Source organism: Entelurus aequoreus, linkage group LG02, assembly GCF_033978785.1.
Source record: "Entelurus aequoreus isolate RoL-2023_Sb linkage group LG02, RoL_Eaeq_v1.1, whole genome shotgun sequence".
NCBI classification, from domain to species: domain Eukaryota; kingdom Metazoa; phylum Chordata; class Actinopteri; order Syngnathiformes; family Syngnathidae; genus Entelurus; species Entelurus aequoreus.
Window position 1 is genome coordinate 55,207,341 of NC_084732.1, and position 26,545 is coordinate 55,233,885.

General features: G+C 41.1%; 1 long non-coding RNA gene across 1 annotated transcript in view; it reads right to left on the reverse strand.

The window, feature by feature from the left end:
* Positions 1-24,202: 24,202 nt before the first annotated feature.
* Positions 24,203-26,545, reverse strand: part of LOC133635932 (uncharacterized) — a 578,226-nt gene continuing 575,883 nt past the window's right edge. Inside the window, exon 3 of the long non-coding RNA XR_009822142.1 lies at positions 24,203-24,478. This is a non-coding gene — a long non-coding RNA (uncharacterized LOC133635932). The remainder of the gene's footprint in view (positions 24,479-26,545) is intronic.

Below are 26,545 nucleotides of genomic sequence, written 5' to 3' on the forward strand. Positions count from 1 at the left end.
TTTTCAAAATAAAAGCAGCACAGTTGTATTGCACGCACGACATAGATGTTTTTTAAAATGTATTTTGTAATTTGTGATTGCCGCTGTTCACATTCACTCACAATCACGCACGCGTATACGTCCACACGGATGTAATACAAATAACGCTTTTCAAAACAAAAGCAGCACTGTTGTATTGCACACTCGACATAGATACTTTTTTAAATGTATTTTGTAATTTATGATTGGCCTCACGCGGGCCGGACAGGGACGCACAAAATGCCAGATGTGGCCCGCGGGCCGCAGAATGCCCGAGTCTGGTTTGAGACTCTGTTTAGACGCTTCTGTCGCGCCACGTCCATGACAAAAAGCGAGTTGCAGAGAGGCTGACGTCACACTTGCTTTGCGCTGCTGGGAGCCTTTCTCTCATTAAAAGCCGCCAGTGTCATCTTAAATTGTGAAGATCGCTGTCCGCGGGTATATCCCAAATATATTAAAGTACGTCCACAGCGCGGACACACTGCCTCCGCTCCAGACAACCCTATGCGTATGGCTGGTGTTAATGTGTATGTTAGTGTCTTATGGTGGTCATTTTTCCCATGGTCTGTGAACACACTGTGTCAACGAAGAATGAACAAAGTATTGTGTGTCTAGGAGTGAAGCACAAAGGCAGACGTGTGTGCACAGAGGAAATACTTGTTGGAATTGTGATGGGCCCGTTGTTAGCACACAATTCGCCATACAAGCTAAAAAGAGCGTCAGACTTTGTTTGTTTTCTTCTGGACGCTACAATACATTTTATTACTTTATTTTGTTAGGTGTGGCGGCTAATATGAAGCCTGTATATTAAGGCGAAACCCAAAATGTAGTTAAACCGGATGTATAGCGGAGCGCTTTTATTTTGATGCCAGAAAAGTGTGTGATTGGTTTGAGAAAGTGTCTTGACATGTTTTGATCAATCAATCACTCAAAATTATGTCGGATCAACTGTTTGCAATAAAAAAAGTCTCCTTCCGACATCCTGCCGACCATCTTTCATTTCTGTTGAGGTTTTATGTCATCTTACTTACTAAATGAGTAACAATCTAAATGTTATATTATCATTGCGTTTGACAGCCTTAATATACAGTATATATACTGTATATATATAAATGTGTGTATGTATATATATATATATATATATATATATATATATATATATATATATATGTATATATATATATATATATATATATATGTATATATATAAATGTGTGTATGTATATATATATATATATATATATATATATATATATAATATATATATATATATATATATATATATATATATATATATATATAAATATATATATATATACTGTGTATATATATATATATATACATATATATATATGTATATATATATATATATATATATATATATATATATATATATATATATATATATATATATATATATATATATATATATATATATATATATATTGATATATTGATATATATATATATACATATATATATATATATATACTACTGTTCAAAAGTTTGGGGTCACCCAAACAATTTTGTGTTTGAGCCTTCATTTCTAAGAACAAGAATAGACTGTCGAGTTTCAGATGAAAGTTCTCTTTTTCTGGCCATTTTGAGCGTTTAATTGACCCCGCAAATGTGATGCTCCAGAAACTCAATCTGCTCAAAGGAAGGTCAGTTTTGTAGCTTCTGTAATGAGCTAAACTGTTTTCAGATGTGTGAACATGATTGCACAAGGGTTTTCTAATCATCAATTAGCCTTCTGAGCCAATGAGCAAACACATTGTATCATTAGAATACTGGAGTGATAGTTGCTGGAAATGGGCCTCTATACACCTATGTAGATATTGCACCAAAAACCAGACATTTGCAGCTAGAATAGTCATTTACCACATTAGCAATGTATAGAGTGTATTTCTTTAAAGTTAAGACTAGTTTAAAGTTATCTTCATTGAAAAGTACAGTGCTTTTCCTTCAAAAATAAGGACATTTCAATGTGACCCCAAACTTTTGAACGGTAGTGTATATATATATATATATATATATATATATATATATATATATATATATATATATATATATACAATGTATATACAATCACATTCACACCAATGAACAATTTACAGTCTCAAATTACTCTAGCATGTATGTTTTTGGGGATGTAGAATAGAATAGAATAGAATAGAATAGAATAGAATAGAATAGAATAGAATAGCACTTTATTGTCATTGCACTTAAGAAAATACAACCATTCATCCATTCAGCCATCCATTACAACCGTCAAAGAGCAGACATTACAATATACAGTTACAGGGGAATACAGGACCAGTAGTTCCTGGCTGGTCACCTTGCTGCAAGGCCACATTAAGAAGACTTTAGTGCTTGTATTGTTTAGTTAAGTTTTATAGTTTAGCTTTGCCATAAAGGTCCTGCAATGAGGTGGCTACTTGTCCAGGGTGTACCCTGCCTTCCGCCCGAATGCAGCTGGGATAGGCTCCAGCACACCCACGACCCCGAAAGGAATGGATGGATGGATAGTTTTGCCATGAAGTTCTTTCAAGTGATGTAAAAACGCTACCGCAAAGTAGCAGTGTTTCTGCAGTTACATTAGTTAGCATGAATTGATTAACGTGGTCCCCGACTTAAACAAGTTGAAAAACTTATTCGGGTGTTACCATTTAGTGGTCAATTGTACGGAATATGTACTGTACTGTGCAATCTACTAATAAAAGTCTCAATCAATCAATCAATAGTCGCAGCCCAGACTTTAACATTACAATGTAAACAATGGAAAATCATATCATAGGATAGATGTTGTATTGCAATACCGTAATTTCCGCACTATAAGCCGCACCAGCTAAATTTGGGGGAAAATACAGATTGCTCCATATATAAGCCGCACCCGACTATAAGCCGCAGGGTTTTGATGTGTAATTACCGTAGTATATAGGGGTTCCTGCCTCCACGGAGGGGATTGTCGGGACAGAGATGACTGTTTGGGAACGCAAAGCGTCCCATTTATTAACAATAAATCTTTCAATCATTCAATCAAACTTTCACATCTTTGACATGACAATAATACAACGGTGCAAAGTAATACAAAGTGCTCGCCTGTACGTTATCGAAATAACCAGCCTACCGGTATATGAAAAGTCAGTCTTTAATCATTGTGTCATCGTCTTCCTCCTGCGTACTAAAACCACCAAAATCATCTTCGTCGGTGTCGGAGAAGAACAGGTCCAAAATGGCGTTGTCAGCCACTCTCTCTCCTTTGTTCTCGCTCTCAAATCCTTCCTCTTCGTCAGTGGAATCAACGGCTCCGGCTTCGTCAGCCGTTACGCCGTCCTCTTCATCATCACGACGCAGCAGTCCAGCTTTTCGAAAGCCATTGATGATCGTGGATGTTTTTTTGTCTTTTTGCATTGAATCAGTTCTTCATGCTGCCGTCTCCAACTGTTGTAACTTATGGGTTATATAGTTCATGTGTGATGATCATTCATGATTTGCATGTTTGATTTAATTGCTGATAAATTGATCTATTATTATTTACAGCTAAAAAGAGTTAAAAGGGAATTGATTTGATTTATACATGTATTTGATATTGATTATTTGAGAAACACTGACACTGAATTGAGTTGTTTCTACTCAATAGCCCAACAAAGGGTTAACTAAAAGACTGCATGTTCCACAATACATTGCGGCAAAACCGGATGTTAGAAAGACCAGGAGCAGGTGCATTGTGGTTGTTGAGATGAGAATTACGAGCCTACGGGTGATGAATGAATAACAGATAACAAGTTATAAGGATCGTTTTGTACCGTTTGTATCCCCATTTTTTTCTTATATAAAGTACTTCTTTATTACACATGTCGACGTCCTGTCCAATACTTTGATCGTAGTTAATCTACACCAACGTCTCACCATTGATTCATTGATGTCAAGGGTACGTGCAGCAGCTCTATTTCCTTCTTTGACAGCCGGATCGATTGCCTTTAACTTAAAAGCAGCATCATATGCACTTCTCCGTTTGTTTTCCATATTGAGGGTGTTTGCATGAACACTTCCTTCGCGCAAACTGTGCGCGCCCCTGGTTACCGTAAGCCGTAAAAAAAGCCGTAAAAAAGCCGCACCGTCGTAAAAGCCGCAGGGACCAAAACGAGGGGGAAAAGTAGCGGCTTATAGCCCGGAAATTACGGTATATCGTAATAGGACACATAGCCTACGTTTTCATGTTGAAGCAGGCAACTCCACTTTATTAACCTTTAGGTGAAATGAGCTTGCAGCTTTTTGGAATGTCACTGACTTCTAGATTTGGAGCAGGTGTCCATACAGCTAGTTGGGGGCAAGATTGTAAGTTTGTGTCTCAGGGAGAGAGACACCCATACAACCCATACAACAAAAAATTACCACGTCTGCATGTCAATAGCAAATGCTCGGCTTTACAAAGCAGACCAGTATGGTGGAATTCAGTGCCTGTCGCACCCACATCAGTTGCTCATGTGCATGCAGATACTTTGAACAGCTCAGCTATGTTTATGCACACACCCACACTGCTCACTCAGACACACAATCCCTTGACAATGAACACACTATTGCTAGTATACAGGATTTGTACATCCATTTATTAGTAAAGGTCAGGAGCTGTACCAAGGTTTTCACAGTGCAGTTATACACTACTGCAAACAACAGTAATAATTATATGCATTGTATTGAATCTCTATACAGCAACTGATGAAGTACTTAGTGGATTGTGCATGTATATCTAATGTTGTGGCTGAGGAGTACAGTATGTTATGGTGTAACATTCTCTTTGCTTGTTGGGTTTATGTGTCCATTGTCCAGTTGGATGTGAAATGTGGGGTGCCGAATGCAAAAGTTCCGTCACACTTTTCTAGCAGATATATTTCTTACATTTAAGTTTAATTTTAATGTTTTATCTAAATGTTGAATCTAAATCTAAATGTCAAATCTAAATCTTAAATTTAAACCCTGAATCTAAATGTAATATCGAAACCCGAATGTTAAATCTAAACCTAAATGTTAAATCTAAATCTAAACTTAAGTGTTAAATCTAAACCTAAATGTTAAATGTATACATAAATGTTAAATCTAAATCCATATGGTAAATCTTAACCTAAATGTAAATGTACATTTACATCTGAAATCTAAATGTTAAATCTAAATCCAAATGTTAAGGCTACACCTAAATGTAAATTTAATTCTGAAATCTAAATCAAAATATTAAATGTAAATCTAAATGTGAGCGATCTCAGGGCATTTAATCCATCGCAACTGGACTGTTTGGTTTGTCTTAAATGTGAGCGCTAAATGTTAAATCTAAGTCTTAAATCTAAATCTCTGACCAACAGCTGACATTACACTCACGATGATCATGTTCTTACCATTTCGCTCACAATTAAGACATCGAAAAGGAGCGTGTCAACTGGCGGGTGCAGCAATTTATATGACAGTGATCACGAGCAAACCAGCCATAATTAAGTGTACCGTATTTCCTTGAATAGCCGCAGGGGCGTTAATTAATTTAAAACCTCCTGTCACACCTGCGTTTACCGGAAACCGGCGGGATGGCCGTGCATGCGGTAATTATTTTAAAACCTCTTCTCACTCCGGCGTTTACCAAAAGGAATCCATAAAATTTAGGCGTGCGCTTTGAGTGTGATGTAAGCATACCATCATGAAAAGCACATTTAATTAAAAAAAACGTTATTATGGTCTTACCTGTACTTATAAATGGAGTCCATTTGCAGCTCCTTCTGACCAAAAGCATCGATAACTTGTTTATAGAAGTCTTCCTTATTTTCTTTCTTCAGTTTTAAAAGTCTCTGTTTCGATGGAGATATTCCTTTAATTATTACCTCCTGCTTCGATTGAAAGTCCAGTTTAGAAAACTGTTTTATTTTATGTATGTAATCCTCCATTTTAAAAGTTCAGGCAGAGGACAGAAAAAAAAATCTCTTGCTGCGTGTGTTCACTTCTTCTGCAGTACCGGAAGTCGCAAGAAGGATCACTAGCGCGGCAGCGCCCTCTACCACCAGGAGGCGGGAGTCATTTAATGACTTATACAGTATTTCACACACGCAGCTACGGTATATTAATAAAACATAGCTGCTTACTGTTCTCTTTAGCATACTGTACAGGTATTCAATAGCTTGGACCTTAAATCCTACTGAAAAGCTCTTTATCTTTTTTCCTTTGTGCGATTGTAAACTACTGAAAGCAGTTTCCTCCATTTTGAAAATGAGGACAGATGCGTCACTCGTGACGTAACGAATTTGACCCGGTGGAAGTTCTAGCCATATGCTAAATATTTTGCGAAACGAGTTTGACCCGGCGAAAATTACAGACATGCGATAATAAAATTAATATTTTGCGAAACGAATTTGATCCAGCTTCAATAATAAACCGGCGATAAGGCCAAGCATGCGTTAATTATTTTGAGAAACGAGTTTGACCCGGCAGTAATTCTAGACGTGCGAATACTATATTCCCTGCGCCAATTCAAGGAAATACGGTATTCCCGGAGCCAGATCACCTGACATTGTAGCTAATCTTAGGGAGCTAACTCGCAACAGGCCTAGTAAACACGTACGACAGGCTAATCGCACCACTAGCTACGCGAACATAGTTGTACTTGCATCGAGCAGGTGCCGTTCACCTCTACCACCTGCTCCCTCCCCTCCAAGTAAGATTGCGTCCAGCTCCATGAGGTTTTGTTAAATCTGATTGCTCTGAGCTTATCCAACAGTATAGCGTGGTTAACGGTGTCAAAGGCCTTCTGAAGGTCCAGCATGACCATGCCGCAGTATTTGCCCGCGTCCACCTCATGTTTGATGTGGTCGGTCAGATAGAGAAGACATGTGTCAGTGGAGTGGTTAGTTCTGAAGCCGGATTGGAATTTGTACATGAGTTTATTAGTGGCAAGGTAACTATCGACCTGTTCATAAACTATTTTCTCCATTACTTTCGAAATGGAGCTGAGAATAGAAACAGGTCGGTAGTTGCCAGGTTCCAATTTGCTTCCTTTTTTAAAGAGGGGAGTTACTCTTGCTATCTTAAAATCTTTTGGTACTTGGCCTTGTGTAATTGATAGGTTTATTATGTGCGTGATGATCGGGGCAATGATGGAGGCAGAGTCCCTGAGGAATCTGGAGGGAATATTATCAAGGCCGGTGGCCTTGTTAGGGTGGAGCGCGCTCAATTTTTTAAACACCTCATCAGCTGTGACCATTTCTAATTTGAAATCATCGTTGGATACTCCTAGCTTTCTGTAGAAGGCTTTAATGTGTTCTACACCAAAGCGACCAGAGTGGTGGGACAGTTTGTTGACAAGAGTTGCGGCTATGCTGGTGAAAAAGATGTTAAGTCTGCTAGCTACCTCCATTTTGTCTGTAATGAGGGAGTCACCCTCCTTGATGCTGATGTTGGTGAGTCTTGTTTTAAGTTTCTGGCTGCAACCAGGAAGCTGGTTGTTGAGAATTTTCCAGAGCTCACGTGGCTTATTTGTGTTTTCCTCTATTTTGTCTTTAATGTAATTTTTTTTTAAGGATTTAGTCAGGTTGGTTGACTTATTTCTTAATTTATTGCATTGCTTTTTGAGAGTTGAAAGGAGTAATTTGAGGTTGATGTTATTGGGTTGTTTATCTACTTCTGTTTTGCATTTTTGGTATTCAGAGTATTTTCTGTCTCTGTCTTTAATGGCAGCTAATAGGTCCGGATTCATCCATGGTTCCGAGCGGGCTTTGATCCTGACTGTTTTCACGGGAGCCATGTCATTTAGTATCTTTAGGAACGCCGTTTTGAAGCGATCCCAAGCAACATCGACCAGGTTGCTCGCGAGCACAGGGTACCAGTCCCACTCATCTAATTTTAAATTGAAATTGTCATTGGAGTATTTTTTGAGGGATCTGGATTGGGCTGTTATGTGGCCATTGGTTTTGGGTTTAGCTATTTTGCGGGTGCAGAAGGTTAGATAGTGGTCGCTAAGACCACAGATCATGACCCCACTATTTTTTATTTTAGGCCGGTCTGAAGTGAGAATGAGATCTATGGTTGATTGGGTGGAATCACACACCCTCGTAGGTAGCGCTATTAGCTGGGAAAGACCGTGCAGATTACAAAACTTGCTGAAGGATCTGAAGACAGGCGCATCTTTGCGTTGAATATCTGTGTTCAGATCCCCAGTTATAATTTTCTCCACGTTGTCTGTCCCTGCCAAGCATTCTCCCAAAGCCCCATAGAAATCACTCTGATTAGGGGGTCTATAAACAGTCCCTATTAGTACCGGCTTAGCGTTTTTAAATTGGATTTCCGCCCACACAGATTCCAGGTCATTGTGGTTAAGATCAGTGCGAGTTATGTATTTTATATCTTGGTGAATATACATACAAACGCCCCCACCGTATTTATTCCTATGCTTTCTGATAACCGAAAAGTTTTTTATTTCTATCTCTGAGTCAGAAATACTTTGATCAAATTTGGTTTCAGAGAAACACAAAATTTTTACCTTCGTGTTGAGGAACATTTCTCTGATTTGGTCGAGTTTGGCTCCAGAGAGGCTGTTCACATTAAGGTGGATGATGTGTAGTCCACTGGAACCAAAAAGAGCATCAGAGTCCGCTGTGTTGTGGTACTGACCAGAAAAGTTCTTGGTTGTTATTGCTGTTGAAGTTGAAGAAGAGAAGGGAGAGAGAGGAGAGAGAGAGAGAGGCATCTTCCTCCAGGTGAAGGGGGAGGGAGGGGGAGGGGCGGAGTTGGAGAGGGGGATAGGGGGAGGCCAGGTAGGGTTGCTGGGGGTGGATTTCCTTTTGGCGGGCTTTTTTGAGGACAAAGAGAATAACGAAAATGTTTTTGTAAAGGCGCCTCTAAATCCAGTGTATGCCGCGTCCTCGACCGTCGTGGACCGGGGAGAGGCCGCGTGGACCCCCGCCATCTCGTGCAGTTCCCCGCCATCATCGATGACTGGTTCGCCGTCCACCGCCGCCGCTGCGTCGTTCACCGCCGCTGAGTCGATGCCTTTTCCGATGACTGGGTCGTCCTCCACCGCCGCCGCCGAGCCTCCGACCGTGTCGATGAACGGGGCGAAGTCCCCCGCCGAGCCGCCGATCGCTGGAGCACAGGTGAGCTTGAGCTGAGATGAGCCGGTAGCCGAGTTAGCTTCGATGGCGACGCTAGCAGTAGCATTGCTAGTCTTCGCCAGTCGGGACAACATTAACCGTGTTGTTGCAGGTCCAGGGTTGAGTTCAGTGTCTCCTGATAGTAGAAGTAATAGTAGTATTATTGACTTTCTGTCTATCCTTCCAGTCAGGGGCATGTTTCCTTTGCCTCGATGGCCAGTCAAGCATGATGCTAACACGTTAGCTCCAAAGCCAAGGTGCTTCGCTGATGTATTGTCGTGGAGATAAAAGTCACTGTGTATGTCCATTTCACGTTCTTGACTCTCATTTTCAAGAGGGTAAAGTATCCGAGGAGGTTTAAAATATAAATCCGTGATCCACAGTAGAAAAAGGAGGAAGTGTGGGATAATCCGAGCAGTTGTTTGAATTCCCGATCGGGAGCGAAAGAGAGTGCGACCGCTCATCTCGGCGTCCGTTGACTAATTACACTAGAGCAAGCTCGGACACAGGCAACTACCGTGTCTGTTAGTCCGGGTGTGGAGTCAGTTAAGATAGAACTAACCAGAGCCAGGCTATAAAATTCCTGCACACATAGCATTTCTCATAGAATAATACACAACTCACATAATGTTTTTTCTGTAGTGACGGTGCCAGAGGTGAACATGCATTCTACTGAGGTGGCAAATTATGACGCAATATATCGCAGCACCAAGCAAATAATCTGAAGATCTCCATCAAATCAATTCCTAGATGTGATTGAAAACGTAACGTTTAACTACGGATACCATTAGCAAAAAATCCTCATAACAGCTCACTACCTATAATATGGGCTTTTTAAACATTAGATCATTGTCTCCCAAAACGTTATTATTAGTTAATGAGGTCATTAGAGACAACAATCTAAACCTCATTGGTCTCAGCGAAACCTGGCTAAAACCAGATTAATTTTTCCCGCTTAACGAGGCATCTCCTCCTAACTCTACGATTGCACATATTGCCCGTCCCCTTAAAAGGGGTGGAGGGGTCGCACCAATATACAATGAAAACCTTCACCTCAGCCCTAACCTAAGTAATAAATATGAATCATTTGAGGTGCTTACTATGAGATCTGTCACACTGCTACCTCTCTATCTGGCTTTAACTACCGTCCCCCTGGGCCCTATTCAGATTTTATCAGTGAATTTTCAGAGTTTGTCGCTGATCTAGTGACGCACGCAGATAATATAATTATAATGATGAATTTAATATTAATATGAATACCCAATCAAACCCTACGTGCGTGGCACTCCAGACTATAACTGATAGCTGTGGTCTTACACAAATATCATCGCAATGGTAATACAATAGGTGTAGTCCTTATCCAGGGTGTCACCACTTCCAAAGTTATGATACTCCCGTACACTAAAGTAATGTCCGATCATTACCTTATAAAATTCAAAGTTCTGACTCATTGTCAGCAAGCTATTAATAACCACTGCTTTAGCAGCTGCAGTATTAATGCTGTCACAACTACGACTCTTGCTGGCCTACTGCCTTCGGTAATGGCAATAAAATACTAAATGGTCTAGCTCCATCCTATCTTCCTGATTGTACTGTACTATATGTCCCGGCAAGAAATCTGCGTTCAAAACGATAAAACACAAACACAGAGGAATAAGCAAAACATAACTAAACTGTCAGTGACAAGCCTGATAAGAAGGTATTTCTCATAATTCTTCTTCCTTGTACTTTGTAAGCACTATTAATTTCAACAACTTCTTAAAGTGGATCATGTCAGTACATTGCTTAACTTCTTTGCTTAATCCATTCCATAGTTTAATTCCACATACTGATATGCTGAAGGTCTTAAATGTTGTACGTGCATACAAATATTTTAAGTTAGTTTTTTCCAAAGGTGTGGACTCGAGTCACATGACTTGGAATCGAGTCAGACTCGAGTCATGAATTTGATGACTTTAGACTCGACTTGACAAAATGTAAAGAGACTTGCAACTCGACTTGGGCTTTAACATCAATGACTTGTGACTTCACTTGGACTTGAGCCTTTTGACTTGACATGACTTGCTACTTTCCCCAAAACCCAACGATTAAAAAGTTATTTGGGAGCACTCCATATCTTCCAAAGTGTACGTGTGTGTGTCTGTCAGGGAGTGTGCGCTTTGTCAGCGTGTGTGTCTGTAAGTACAACAGCCAATCGAATTAGATCCATGTTGTTTTTGTCCCACGGCATTCATCCAATCAAATTGCAGAACAACCAACGAAGAAGAGCTCTCAAACAACACGCTGGTGAGGAAAAAGATAGTTTTGTTCGGGTATTAAAACTACGACTTGGTCAACCAAAAACGAATTGCAACAACTTCCAACTTCGTTTGATATTTGAAGTTGCAAACAGAACGGTAAGTTTTGAATGTAAGCTAAAGTTTATTGGCTAAGTAACGTAACTTTTATTTGCTGTGTAGTTAAATCAGTGAGGCTGTAAACTCACTGCTAACGTTATAACCCTAGACATCTTATAAGGGTATGCAGCATCGATCGCTACTGCCTACTGGCGCAGACGAGACGCGGGGCCGCCATCTTGGAGTGGTGATCCTCTCCACTCAGTGCAATTCATTTGGCAGGAGCAATGAACTGTCAGCGCTATTTAATTCATTTTACCTCACTAAATACCACTGATTTTCACGCGCTTTTTTGTCATACGTGTAGCTATGATAAAGAACACAGGTTTTGGCGTGTTTTATTATTCATAGTTTGCTTAACAGTAATAGAATATTCTTATATGCTATAAGTGACCACATGTCCGAGATCAAAACTGGGAATATAATCCCAGAGAAGGGGGAAAAAACGATCAGCTATTTTTAAGTTCAAGAAACAATATGATTAGGTTATATAAACATGCGTATATTCTACATAAACAATGTATGAATACATTATCAATCAATCAATCAATCAATGTTTATTTATATAGCCCTAAATCACAAGTGTCTCAAAGGGCTGTACAAGCCACAACGACATCCTCGGTACAGAGCCCACATACGGGCAAGGAAAAACTCACCCCAGTGGGACGTCGGTGAATGACTATGAGAAACCTTGGAGAGGACCACATATGTGGGTAACCCCCCCCCCCCCCCCCCCTCTAGGGGAGACCGAAAGCAATGGATGTCGAGTGGGTCTGACATAACATTGTGAAAGTCCAATCCACAGTGGATCCAACACATCAGCGAGAGTCCAGTCCACAGCGGGGCCAACAGGAAACCATCCCGAGCGGAGACGGGTCAGCAGCGCAGAGATGTCCCCAACCGATGCACAGGCTAGTGGTCCACCCGGGGTCCCGACTCTGGACAGCCAGCTCTTCATCCATGGCCACCGGACCTATGCAACTCCCCCTCGCAAGGGACAGGGGAGAAGAGGAGAGAAGAAAAGAAACGGCAGATCAACTGGTCTAAAAAAGGGGGGTCTATTTAAAGGCTAGATTATACAAATGAGTTTTAAGATGGGACTTAAATGCTTCTACTGAGGTAGCATCTCTAACTGTTACCGGGAGGGCATTCCAGAGTACTGGAGCCCGAATAGAAAACGCTCTATAGCCCGCAGACTTTTTTTTGGCTCTGGGAATCACTAATAAGCCGGAGTTCTTTGAACGCAGATTTCTTGTCGGGACATATGGTACAATACAATCGGCGAGATAGGCTGGAGCTAAACCGTGTAGTATTTTATACGTAAGTAGTAAAACCTTAAAGTCGCATCTTAAGTGCACAGGAAGCCAGTGCAGGTGAGCCAGTATAGGCGTAATATGATCAAACTTTCTTGTTTTTGTCAAAAGCCTTGCAGCCGCATTTTGTAGCAACTGTAATCTTTTAATGCTAGACATAGGGAGACCCGAAAATAATACGTTACAGTAATCGAGACAAGACGTAACGAACGCATGAATAATGATCTCAGCGTCGCTAGTGGACAAGATGGAACGAATTTTAGCGATATTACGGAGATGAAAGAAGGCCGTTTTAGTAACACTCTTAATGTGTGACTCAAACGAGAGAGTTGGGTCGAAGATAATACCCAGATTCTTTACCGAGTCGCCTTGTGTAATTGTTTGGTTGTCAAATGTTAAGGTGGTATTATTAAATAGATGTTGGTGTCTAGCAGGACCGATAATCAGCATTTCCATTTTCTTAGCGTTGAGTTGCAAAAAGTTAGCGGACATCCATTGTTTAATTTCATTAAGACACGCCTCCAGCTGACTACAATCCGGCGTGTTGGTCAGCTTTAGGGGCATGTAGAGTTGAGTGTCATCAGCATAACAGTGAAAGCTAACACCGTACTTGCGTATGATGTCACCCAGCGGCAGCATGTAAATACTAAAGAGTGCAGGGCCAAGAACCGAACCCTGGGGAACTCCGCACGTTACCTTGACATAGTCCGAGGTCACATTGTTATGGGAGACGCACTGCATCCTGTCAGTAAGATAAGAATTAAACCAAGACAAGGCTAAGTCTGACATACCAATACGTGTTTTGATACGCTCTAATAAAATATTATGATCGACGGTATCGAAAGCGGCGCTAAGATCAAGAAGCAGCAACATAGATGACGCATCAGAATCCATCGTTAGCAATAGATCATTAGTCATTTTTGCGAGGGCTGTCTCCGTAGAGTGATTTGCCCTGAAACCGGATTGAAAAGGTTCACAGAGATTGTTAGTCACTAAGTGTTCATTTAGCTGCTGTGCAACAATTTTTTCGAGAATTTTGGAAATAAACGGAAGATGGGAGACCGGTCCGTAGTTTACCATGAGGTCAGGATCAAGGTTAGGTCTTTTGAGCAGAGGATGAATAACCGCTTTTTTGAATGGTAGGGGAACAGTGCCGGAGGAAAGTGATAAGTTTATAATATTTAACACTGATGGACCTAATAATACAAACAGTTCCTTGATAAGTTTCCCAGGAAGTGGGTCAAGTAAACATGTTGTTTGTTTTATCCCACTTACACGCTGTAATAATTCCTCTAATGTTATTTCATCAAAAATAGAGAGACTATTTTGGAGGGCAGTGTCCGTCGTATATACAGTCGTATTTGTGTTAATAGAACCCATTTGTAGCTGGGATGCGTTGTCTTTAATCTCCTTTCTAATGAGTTCAATTTTCTTATTAAAGAAATTCATAAAATCATCTGCCGAGTGGGTGGATTTACTGGGAGGAGTCCCTTGTTGGGTTAGCGATGCTACTGTACTAAACAGAAATTTAGGATCGTTTTTGTTGAGGCGGATGAGATTTGAGTAGTATTTAGCTTTAGCTAAGGTAAGCATGCGTTTATAAGTTATTAAACTATCACTCCATGCTTGATGGAAAACCTCAAGTTTAGTCGCGCGCCATTTGCGTTCCAGTTTTCTACATGATAATTTATGAGCTCTAATTTCTTCTGTAAACCATGGGGTGCGCCTTTTAGGGGCCCTTTTTTGCTTTAGCGGTGCTATACTATCAATAATTTCGCGCAAGGCATCGTCAAAGTTGTTAGTGAGGTTATCAATAGAGCCGACATAATTTGGGAATGGTGCCATTACCGAAGGCAGTAGGTCAGCAAGAGTCATCGTTGTGGCAGCATTAATGTTGCGGCCGCTATAGCAGTTATTATTATTATTAGCTTGTTGACAATGAGTCAAAACTTCAAATTTTATAAGGTAATGATCGGACATTACTTTAGTATATGGAAGTATCATAACTTTGGAGGTGGTGACACCCCTGACAAGCACTAGATCTATTGTATTACCGTTGCGATGCGTGGGTTCATGTATTATTTGTGTAAGACCACAGCTATCAATTATGGTTTGGAGCGCCACACACTGAGGGTCCGATGGGGTATTCATATGGATATTAAAGTCCCCCATTATGATTATATTGTCGGCGTGCGTCTCTAGATCAGCAACGAACTCTGAGAATTCACTGATAAAGTCCGAATAGGGCCCAGGGGGGCGGTAGATAACAGCCAGGTCGAGAGGTAGCGGTGTGACAGACCTCATAGTAAGCACCTCAAACGATTTATATTTATTATTTAGGTTAGGGGTAAGGTTGAAATTTTCATTGTATATTAGTGCGACACCCCCTCCCCTTTTAAGAGGACAGGCAACATGCGCATTCGTATAGTTAGGAGGAGATGCCTCATTGAGCGCAAAAAATTTGTCTGGTTTGAGCCAGGTTTCGCTAAGACCAATGACGTTAAGATTGTTGTCTCTAATGACCTCATTAACTAATAACGCCTTGGGAGACAATGATCTTATGTTTAAAAAGCCCATATTATAGGTATTGGGCTGTTTTGACGAGTTTTTGTTAAGATTATCCGTAGTGGCAATATTAACAATGTTGCGTTTATTATGCGTAGTGCACTTTAAATAGTTTCGACCATATCTAGGAATTGATATGACGGGAATTTTCTTATTGTTTGCTTGGTGCTGCAATAGACTGGACATATCATAATTTGCCACCTCAGTAGAATGCATGTCCACCTCTGACACAGACACAACAGAAAAAACATTATGTGAATTGTGTATTATTCTAAGAGAATTGCTATGCGTACATGGATTATCCAGCCTGGCGCTGGCTAGTTCTAGCTTAACTGACTCCTCACCCGGACTAACAGACATTGTAATTGCCTGTGACCGGGCTTGCTCTAGTGCAGTCAGTCAAGTGAGACTTAAATAGTAGTCTATGTTTCTAGGCAGGATGATGGCGCCTTCCTGGTTAGGGTGAAGGCCGTCTCTCATCAGCAAGCCTGGTTTGCCCCAGAAAGAGGGCCAGTTATCAATAAACGTTAGTCCCTGTTGCCTACATTAGATATATATATATCTTAGGGACCTATAGACTGTATCTCTGTTGCTGCAACAGCAGAGAGTTTATTCTGTCTTGACACTTTGTATTGATATTTTGTATTACATTCTTCCCTTAAATGATAATGTTTACAGTGATTGTTTTATATGTATTTTTTATGTATGTCGCTTTGGATAAAAGCGTCTGCCATATACTTTAACATAAACATATATAAACACCTGAAAGTCTTTATATCAGCTAAAACCACCAAATTGTTTCACTGGATTCAGAATAAAACTAAATTCTTTTTTACCCAACAATGTTAGTATTTGAATATTGTTACTTGAAAACTTATTCCTGGTTACAATTATACTGTTAAGAAAGTATTGTCTTATACTTTGCCTAAAATGAGAACACATCATAATCAGTGGCGGCTGGTGAATTTTGTTTTAGGTGGGGCTGAAAGTTTGTAAACCAAACCCTTGTAGGGGCGTCATCCTCCCTCAGAAGATTTCTTTGTGATTTTCACATACAAATATTGAAGATCTTTGCTCCTTCTCAACTCTGTGGTAATATTCTTTTCACAAAATACAACCAATAGTACGTTAATGTTAAATCTTAATTGTGAAAAGTAATACCTCATGCAGGGTTGCATGAGGTACCTACAAATAACGTTACGTTAGTCAATGTATCACACACAGTAACGTAACGTTAGACGGCGGTCAGCAGCACCGCCGCGTATTTTAGCCACCTACAAAAAGACAAACATAGTCAAATAAAGGTCAGTTAAAATGTATACTATATTAACAATATGTGTACATATTGCATAGGGCCCTGACATCTAAAAAGTACAACTCTGTTCATTGTTATGTTCATGTATTTGTTATGTTTTCCATGTGTACGCACACATAAACACACATACAGTATGAGATGAGATCAATGAGATAAGGTAAGAACAGGATAGAAACTGCTGTGGAACTAGTTACAATGCAATATGCCATGGAAATACAATGTTAACACTTTTGTGCAAATAAGTACAGTTGCACTTGTTTTTTCAGATGTGTTTATTCTGTAAAGGAATGAGTTAAATGTTTAAAATGACTGGTTAATAGTGCTATTATGAAGTGCAATGTCAACACTATTTTTTTTCCTGCAATTTCCAATGCACTTGTTTTAATAAATAAATACAGCATTTTAAAAGCATACACAATCTGTGTAAATATATTAGTCTGTGGTTAAAAGGACTTGAGAGGACTCGAAACTCAAAATGCAGGACTTGGGACTTGACTTGAGACTTTCCAGTCTTGACTTTGGACTTGACTCGGGACTTGCCTGTCTTGACTCGGGACTTGACTCGAGACTTGAGGGCAAAGACTTGAGACTTACTTGTGACTTGCAAAACAATGACTTGGTCCCACCTCTGTTTTTTTCTCTAAGGTTATATTTCTCCCCTTTAGTTGAGAAGATATGTTGTACATTCTTGGGTAGCAGGTTATAGTTCGCTTTGTACATAACTTTAGCTGTTTGCAGTTTTACCAAATCGCTGAATTTCATTATTTTTGATTCAATAAATTCAAGTGTTTTTATGTTCTCTATATCCAACATTAGGTATTATTCTAACTAATCTTTTTGTAACACGATTAGTGAATGAAGTGCACATTTCAGAATCAGAATCAGAATAGTTTTATTGCCATTGTTTGAGAACGAGTTCACAAACTAGGAATTTTTTTTGGTGCAAACGTGTGACATAAAACACATATAACACATATTTGGTAATAAAAAGAGCTGTAACTGAGCTATCAGATAGACTTAGAAGGAATTCAAGGAATTCAAGGAGCTGCTGTTAGGAGTTATTGTTCATTTGCCTGATGGCAGAGGGGAAAAAACTGTTCAGGTGGCGGGAGGTGTGGGTCTGGATGGAGCGTAGTCTCCTGCCTGAGGGGAGAGGGGAGAATAGTGTGTGTCCAGGGTGAGAAGAGTCAGCTGTAATCCGACCCACACGCCTCCTGGTCCTGGAGGAGAACAAGTCCTGGAGGGATGGGAGCTTGCAGCCATTTACCTTCTCAGCAGCACGTACGATGCGCTGCAGTCTATGCTTATCCTGGACTGTGGGCCTTCTTGATGAGGGAGCTGATGGTCAGCTCCCACTTGAGGTCCTGGGTGATGGTGGTGCCCAAGAAACGGAAGGAGTCCACAATGGGGATGGGGGTGGGAGAGTCAATCAGGGTGAGGGGGGATGGTGGGGCTGTGACTTTCCTGAAGTCCATGATCATCTCCACTGTTTTCTGGGCGTTCAGCTCCAGGTTATTGAGGCTGCACCAGGACGTCAGCCGGTCCACCTCTCTCCTGTAGGCGGACTCATCGCCATTCGAGATGAGCCCGATGAGGGTGGTGTCATCCGCAAACTTGAGCAGTTTTACGGATTGGTGACTGGAGGTGCAGCAGTTTGTATACAGGGAGAAGAGCCAGGGGGAGAGTACACAGCCCTGAGGAGTACCAGTGTTTGTGGTTCGACTGTCCGAGACAATCTTCCCCAGCCGTACATGCTGTCTTCGGTCTGTCAGGAAGTCATTGATCCAACTGCAGAGGGAGTCGGGCACGCTGAGCTGGTAGAGCTTGTCTCGTAGCAGTCCAGGGAGGATGGTGTTGAAGGCAGAGCTGAAGTCCACAAACAGGATCCTAGCGTAGGTTCCTGGGGAGTCCAGATGCTCCAGGATGAAGTGGAGGGCCAGGTTCACTGCATCATCCACAGACCTGTTGGCTCTGTAGGCGAACTGCAGTGGGTCCAGGAGGGGGGCGGTGATGTCCTTGAGGTGGGGCAGGACCAAGCGCTCAAAGGACTTCATGACCACAGACGTCAGCGCGACCGGCCTGTAGTCATTTAGTCCTGTGATCCGTGCTTTCTTGGGGACAGGGACAATGGTGGAGGTCTTAAAGCAGGACGGCACGCGGCATAGCTCCAGAGAGGTGTTAAAAATGTCAGTGAAGACAGGAGCCAGCTGGTCCGCACAGTGTCTGCGAGTGGAGGGGGAGACACCATCCGGCCTGGGGGCCTTTGTAGTTATTTCCCCATATTTTTACACAATAACTCAAATATGGTAACACTAGTGAGCAGTAGAGAACATATTTTGCTTTGTTCAATGATGCTCTTTTGATGTGTAAATGGCAGAGAATGCAGTGCGTCAGGTTGGATGCAACATGGAGTTATGCTGAACGAAATGTGGCGGTAATTTTACTGTTGGCCTTGGCTTGCCATCAAAGTAGGAATATGCAATATATAATATATTATATATTATTATACAGTATATAATTATTTCGATGATGGTCCGTGCGGTCAAACTAGACATTTTAGCAGGGTAATGCCAACAATCTGTCCCGACTCCTGACTAAAACATTGCTGCGTAACTTTACAAATACATTTGGCTAATCGATATCAGTAAAATGTGGCATAATTAATTACTTAGTAAACCATCTTGGAAGAAGCATAAACAAGAGAAACCTACAGCGTAGGACTCGTCGATTGCCATTTGAAGTTCCTTGGAGTAGGATTCGGATTTGGCTGCATATCTGGCAACCTCAGTCATGGAGAGTGGGAGGGGACTACAGAATTTTGACCGTGCTTGCAGTACCATTTCTGGCCACATTAATACATATGGCACCTTTATTATCATTGCCAAACACTTGTTGCAGGTGGTCTGCATTGATTTAGCACAGAAATAAGGCACCGATAGCTACTTCTTTTTTCGGTGTGGTTTCTATAATGTTCATGTTGGAACCTGTGCCATTAGGGTGCCAGGTTTCAGTGCCCATCCCTAATTATTACCACAAAAGCCCAATAGTAATGAGTGAGAGATGCCCCCAACGGTACCTGTCCCCTGATAAGGATGCACCAGGAGAAGCAGGGTGGAGGAGAGCAGCTGTAGAGGGTAATCTGGTTTCTCTCGGTCAGCCGTCAGACAAGCTCTAGCAGGCCCTACTTACTTTGCCCTAATTACCACACACTGACAAGGAAATGTGTCCTTCTCACACCCAGTGCACACCTATCTCTGCACCCAGACATTACAGAGTTAATACTTTCCAGGCTTCAAGCTTGAAGTTTTGATCCCCTCCAACATGTTATGCTCCTGCCTCAGTGTCGCACCTTCTCGTGGGATAAGAAGATAGATTAGAAGTAGATGAGATTAGACGGAAAGCAGAGACATTGAGGCTTGGTACTTTTCTCACTACTTTCATGTCCAGCTTGTGTTTTTGTACAAGTATCAGCTCCAGGGAAGAGACACTGAACTTCGATGTAGAAGATTTGTAGTTTTATTGGAATCAAATGGACATGGCATAAATTGGTGTGAGACAATATCTTGTATTACATTTGCTCATGTTTTCCAATCATGAACAAATACAAAAGAAAAAAAAATACAAAAGAAAAATAACTAAATCTATAGTTTAGGGATAGTGCACTCTTGGGGTTGTGATAAAAAATCTAATCACATCACAATCGCAATTCTTATTTATTCCAGGGGCGAACGGGGGGAGGGGGTGGACATGTCCCACTCAATATTGGAGAAAGACGTATTTGTTCCACCCAGAAAATATGCAGCGGAATTAAAAGGCGGGGGACGGCGTGGCACCGATCGCACCTACAACTTTCTTATTTGCAGTCTCCATTGTCCATTAAACAAATTGCAAAAGATTCACCAACACAGATGTCCAGAATACTGTGGAATTGTTCGATGAAAACAGAGCAGTTTGTATGGTGACACATTGGGTACGAATACTTCCGTTGCCGTCGTGACGTCACGCGCATACGTCATCATACATAGACGTTTCCAACCGGAAGTTTAGCGGGAAATTTTAAATTGCACTTTATAAGTTAACCCGGCCGTATTGGCATGTGTTGCAATGTTAAGATTTCATCATTGATATATAAACTATCAGACTGCGTGGTCGGTAGTAGTGGGTTTCAGTAGGCCTTTAATCAATATGTATACAATTATATTAGATATGACGTGCAATTATGTCATACAATAGAATGATAGTACATGAAGTAATAAGGCAGTTGAAGTAATAAAGTGTGGAGAGACTGTGGAGGCTTAGGGGAGGTCATGAATGTGTAAAATATATATAAGCCTGTTATAACTTTTTAAACAAACAATTTTATTTTAACGTGAGAATAACTAGTAAAGTCAGGGAAGAGAAGGCAGTGTCAGGTGAAGCTTCAGAGTGTAAGAAAATTCCTCAAAATAATATTATTGATTATAACAAGAAAGGAGAACAACTGTTGAATGATGTTAAAGTTAAAGTTAAAGTACCACTGATAGTCACACACACACTAGGTGTGGTGAAATTACCCTCTGCATTTGACCCATCCCCTTGTTCCACCCCCTGGGAGGTGAGGGGAGCAGTGAGCAGCAGCGGTGGCCGAGCTCGGGAATCATTTTGGTGATTTAACCCCCAATTCCAACCCTTGATGCTGAGTGCCAAGCAGGGAGGTAATGGGTCCCATTTTTATAGTCTTTGGTATAACTCGGCCGGGGTTTGAACTCACGACCTACAGATCTCAGGGCGGACACTCTAACCCCAACAAATTGATTTTTTTGTTTTTAAATACCTTTAATTTATCATGATAATTATTTCATAGTTTCTACAGTACTATAGGGTTTGGGTTATGTTTTTAGGTCAAATGTTGATACAGTACATTACTATATCTAATGTAGTCTGTTGTAAACACGTTAATGCCATGTGGGAACATCACAGGCTTGAAGCAGGGAGTCAAAAGGAGAGACAGGAGCAAACCGACCAAAAAGAGTAACATATACTGAACAAAAATATAAACGCAACACTTGTGTTTTTGCTCCCATTTTGAGTGTGGTAAAAGTCACAATTTCACATAATGCCATTGAACTGCACTTACTACAAACAACACTATTTTGCACTTTTTTGTAATCTGTTGTAAAATATCCACTGATATACACTGAACAAAAATATAAACACAAGATGTAAAACTTTTACTATATACACAAAAGACTTATTCCTCTCAAATAGTGTTGACAAATCTGTCTAAATTTGTGTTAGTGAGCACTTCTTCTTTGCCAAAATAATCCATCCCACCTCACAGGTGTGGCATATCAAGATACTGATTAAACAACATGATTATTGCACAGGTGTGTCTTAGGCTTCCCACGATAAAAGGCCACTCTGAAATGTGCAGTTTTGCTTTATTGGGAGTCTGGGGGAGTCAAAAAAGGAGTCGGTATCTGGTGTGACCACCATTTGCCTCACACAGTGCAACATATTTCCTTCACATAGGGTTGATCAGGTTGTTGTTTGTGGCCTGTGGCATGTTGGTCCACTCCTCTTCAGTGGCTGTGCCAAGTTGCTGGATTTTGGCAGGAACTGGAACACGCTGTCGTATACGCCGATCCACAGCATCCCAAACATGCTCAATGGGTCACATATCTGGTGAGTATGCTGGCTATGCAAGAACTGGGATGTTTTCAGCTTCCAGGAATTGTGTACAGATCGTTGCAACATGGGGTCGTGTATTGTCATGCTGCAACCTGAGGTGATGGTCTCGGGTTAATGGCACAACGGGCCTCAGGATGTTGTCACAGTATCTCTGTGCATTCAAAATGCCATCAATAATATGCACTTGTGTTCATTGTCCACAACATACGCCTGCCCATACCATAACCCCACCCCCACCATGGGCCTGTCGATTCACAACGTTGACATCAGCAAACCGCTCTCCCACACGACGCCACACACGCTGTCCGACATCTGCCCTGAACACTGAAAACTGGAATTCATCCGTGAAGGGAACACCTCTCCAACGTGCCAGACGCCATCGAATGTGAATATTTGCCCACTCAAGTCGGTTGTTATGACGAACTGCAATCAGGTCAAGACCCTGATGAGGACCACGAGCATGCAGATGAGCTTCCCTGAGATGTTTTTTTCAAAGTTTGTGCAGAAATTCTTTGGTTATGCAAACCAATTGTTGCAGCAGTTGTCCCGGTGGATGGTCTTAGATGATCGTGGAAGTGCACCTGCGAGATGTGGAGGTCTTGGGCTGGTGTGGTTACACGTGGTCTGCGGTTGTTAGGCTGGTTGGATGTACTGCCAAATTCTCTGAAACACCTTTGGAAAGACAGCTTATGGTAAAGAAATTAACATTTAATTCATGGACAACAGCTTTGGTTGACATGCCTACAGTCAGCATGCCAACAGCACGCTCCCTCAAAACTTGCGACATCTACGGCATTGTGCTGTGTGATAAAACTGCACATTTCAGAGTGGTCTTTTGTTGTGGGCATCTTAAGGCACACCAGTGTAATATTCATGCTGTTTAATCAGCATCTGGATTATCTTGGCAAAGAAGAAATGCTCACTAACACATAGTTTTAGATCTTTTTATTCAACTTATGAAAAATGGGAGCAAAAACAAAAGTGTTGGGTTTATATTTTCATTCAGTGTGTAACACTGGATATTTATCAAGAGTTTACAAAAAAGGGCAACAAGGTGTTGCAGTTCAGTGGCATTGTGTGACATTGTGAGTTTGCCACACCCAAAATTAATGGACACTCAAGTTGTGTCAAACAAAAATTTCACGTTTTCAAGAAAAATGGTACAAGGACTTTCCTTGGCTTCATTATGATGCAGTACAGAAGGAAGTTTTGTGTTTTTTATTGCAAGTAAATTAACCAGGACAAACTCACTATTTTCTGTAAAATCAAAGCTTACTTTAATCACTTCTAGATTTAGAAATTGGTAAAGCTATCAAGATATTTAAAGCACACAAAAATGGTCATACACATCAGCCTGACTTTCCTGTGATTGGACAGGAAAGTCACCCTATAAATGCAGTTGTCCAGTGCTTTGTCAAATCAACAAGCAGACAACAGGCACTGTTTGGGGTACATTGTATATGTCAATGTGAACGTGTTTGTGGGTGTGTGCATGCGTGTGCCCCACCTCCCTTCCCCATGTTAAATCCGTTCCTACGTCCCTGTTTATTATGATTCTAAATAAAAACATTTTTTATATGAATCAATTTTTTAAAATACATTTTTAGGCCATCTCTGTGCTTACCAAGAGAAGCTTTTCTAATCTGTAACCTGTTGTGAATTTTTTTTACTATAATTTTTATTTACCAAATGTATCGGGAGAATCGTGTTGAGTCAATAATCAATTCTGAATCAAATCGTCACCCCAAGATTCGGAATCAAATCGGAGTTGTTGTAAGATTCCCATCTTTAGTGCATTTGTCTACTAAATGGCCAAGCAATGTTTTTTAGTTTTTTCTCTACAAGGATAATGATTGTAGTGGTAAACAAAATAAGTAATAAAATAAAAATGTTTAAACATGGGCAGCACGGTGGCAGAAGGGTTAGTGCGTCTGCCTCACAATACGAAGGTCCTGAGTAGTCGTGAGTTCAATCCTGGCCTCGGGATCTTTCTGTGTGGAGTTTGCATGTTCTCCCCGTGACTGCGTGGGTTCCCTCCGGGTACTCCGGCTTCCTCCCACCTCCAAAGACATGCACCTGGGGATAGGTTGATTGGCAACACTAAATTGGCCCTAGTGTGTGAATGTGAGTGTGAATGTTGTTTGTCTATCTGTGTTGGCCCTGCGATGAGGTGGCGACTTGTCCAGGGTGTACCCCGCCTTTCGCCCGATTGTAGCTGAGATAGGCTCCAGCGCCCCCCGCGACCCCGAAGGGAATAAGCGGTAGAAAATGGATGGATGGATGTTTAAACATGTTCTTCTTCTTTCTCTAATCCTCCTTTTCGCCTACTGTTGTAAAAGGTCTGTGGGCCTCATATAAAGTATGATGAATTTAACTTTCATTGGGCAGTAATGTAAAAGTAATATGAACCTAAGGACTACACTACAAATCATAAATAGTTGGTGTTTTACGTTGAAGTCATTTATGGAAATGCATTTAAAGTTAAACACAATTTTGCAGAAGCAAAAACAAAACATCAATCCTCCAATCTAAATGTGGATTAACAGCACAAATGAAAAGAAATGATCCACTCATATTGAGCTCCACGCTGATACCGATAATTAAAATGTACAGTGTGGTGGCAGGACTGAGATGTGCAATCCTGGTGTCTGACCCCTCACAACTCAGTTTACCATCCCCTCCTCCCACACATGCAGCTCTTCAAGTGCGTCTCCAGCTAAAGGGGGCGGGGGATGTATCAGGTGTCTTTAAAAAAAACAGTTGTCTGGACTGCCCGAAAATGGAGCATGACTTTATCCAGTGTAAATTGTCTAAATTGCAGCCTGGTAAAACAGTGTGCCCTCTCAATGCTCTCTCTGATATTGAGTGGCCATTTGTGTTCGGCTCAGAGAGCTAATTTAATGGAACTCTATTAAGCGCTGTGTTTTAATGGGATTGTTTTTTCTCCCTGGCTGTTACACACTAATATTTAAATACATTTTTGTCCTCCAGCTGTCATTGAATAAAGATGGCATCCTGCATCTCTCACAGGTTGATACTTTTTCAATTGAGCATATGTCTTGCTACAGCAACATCACACGACTTCTGTGGTGTATTTCGCGGTGTTACTCAATGCACATTAGTGCAAGTCTATATACACATCTACACACACAGACACACACACACACAAACACACACACAGCTCGACAGGATTAGAAGAAAGGAAGCAGAATGAATACAAAGTTTCAGGGTCAAAACATTGCAACTGGACTTGACCTTTAACTTGCATTGACTGATAACATCAGTGCACACTCTATAAACTGGTAGACCAAAACACGGAACAAGTAAACCTTAACTTTGACCAAATTCTCTCCCTCCTAAAGGATTCAACTTTAGATAGTGATTTGTGCAAAGCATAAGGGTATATGATAATTAATAGCTTCCATGGCAGGGAAAAAAACCTTTCTCTGCAGTTTTCCTGCTGGATGCAGTGCTGAAGAGGCTCAGCTCTGTGCTTCTGTCCTACCTGGGGCTATAGACAAGTGCTATCTTGCATGTTAAATAAAGTTTTCTCCCCACTGAGCAGCTCCTCTGTGCCAATTCCTCAAGATTAATGGAATTTTCCTGTGCACTTCACAGTTATACCTCATCCCCTCTCTTCTCCATCACTTCTTCACGTATCATTTCCCCCTTATCTTTGTTTAGAACGGTGATAAAATTGGAAAAATTGCCCCAGACTTAGACAAATCACCTATGGCTATCAAGTATGTTGTGTGTACGTGTATGTGTGTGTGTGTGTGTGTGTGTGTGTGTGTGTGTGTGTGTGTGTGTGTGTGTGTGTGTGTGTGTGTGTGTGTGTGTGCATCTGAAGGAGACACTTTTTAGAGTGTGTGGTAATTCTGTCCCCAGCATGCTACTATCGTGGATTAAGTAGAGGCATTTAGCTGCAGCTCTAGATAGCAGCAGGTGATAAGTCACACCAATGAGCCTTAGGGCGTACTCACAGAAGGCAAATCGTACCATGCCTTGCCCCACTTAACACCTAAAGCACAAAACATTTGACTAGTGCATTCAATCGTGTCCAGGTGCGGCACAATTCCCTTCTTTTGACTCGAATGGAAAAGGTGGTCCAGGGCCCTATTAGTCACGCGAGCCGCATAGCGA